The following is a 1,389-nucleotide window of genomic DNA, read 5'->3' as shown; positions in this document are numbered from 1 at the left end:
TGACCAGTCACTGATCAGATTAAAAAGAAAATGTTGCAAAGAGCACATTATAGCAACTCTTTGGTGGATCAGCTCAGGTGTGTTGTTTATGACAGTTAGGCACTTCTTTGGATGGTTTCATTCAGTCGAATGTCTGAGCTACAGAAGAAAACTACACTTACAGATGTTAGGTGCATTGGCCTCCAAAGTCACCAGTAAAACATCGTTGAGATGTGGTTGAACAGGAGGTTCACATCAGCTGACAAGTCTGCAGCAACTGTATGACATTATTGTTGAATCTATGCCATGAAGACTGGAGGCAGTTTTCAAGCCATAAGGGGGTCCAACCAAGTAAGAAGGTGTACCTTAAAAAGTGTCAGGTAAAATCTACACCCAGATTCAAACAGATAATTCCTACTTTATTCAAACTATGAAACAATGTACATGTATTATATAACTGGTTCACCTGTAACTGAGTTACGTACTATTGGTTTTCAAAGTCTTATTGTGACCTGAATATAAGTAACAGGTAACAGAAAGTTATTCTATCATACATACATTAACTGGCCACTTTATAAGGCCAGTTGCTAGTTAAGACAAATATCTAATTTGCCATTCATATGGCACCAACTCTAGGCATTTAGCAGCGGAGATGTAGGAGTGAAAAGGGCCACGAAGTGCAATTTCAATATGAACGCACAAAAAACAGCCGAGAGAGGTATGTGAATCATATAACATGAGAGGAATTAGCATTAAAACTGCCAATGTGAAGAGCCATTTATTGCAATAAGACCAATGTAATTAGCACGGTACGTGCATACTAATGAAAGGTGAGTACATTTCAGAGAACGTCCTCATTTCCTTCGCTAGTCGATTAAGCAAAATAGTATAACAGCTCACCACATCAGATCAAATTACATAACACAACATATGTAAATCATAATAAACTGTGATGGACAGATCACTATATATTGAGAGCTCATTAATGTATATAAATATATGCTTGACACAATGAGTATTCAAACTGGTAACGATTAATTTAACGTTATGAGATTAAAAAAGAACAAACATGCGGTTTTGAACAAAATGCAATTCTTTTACCACGTTATCGAGTACTTGCAAACGCTTGTATAACCCAGAAAACATTAACTAAAATTGGGAAAGTAAAATCAATAGCTGGCCACAACATAGATACAAAAGCCCATATCAACCACATTGATATTATGAGATTGTGGGCTCCGTATCAACTAATATATATATTATACAATAGATGTGAAGTCACTATTACTTGAGGAGCAATAAGTATCTTATCCGATGAACTAAACAGTAGCAATAGAAGAGCTACAGACAATACTATTTACTGTACTGTACTCTTTTCACCTTTAACCCCCGACTAGTCAATTATTATGA

This window comes from Haplochromis burtoni, unplaced genomic scaffold (genome assembly GCF_018398535.1).
Source record: "Haplochromis burtoni strain Fernald_Lab_line unplaced genomic scaffold, NCSU_Asbu1 Contig_8, whole genome shotgun sequence".
In the NCBI taxonomy this organism is placed as follows: domain Eukaryota; kingdom Metazoa; phylum Chordata; class Actinopteri; order Cichliformes; family Cichlidae; genus Haplochromis; species Haplochromis burtoni.
The sequence above is the reverse complement of the archived record's forward strand: the minus strand, read 5'-3'. Positions refer to the sequence as shown.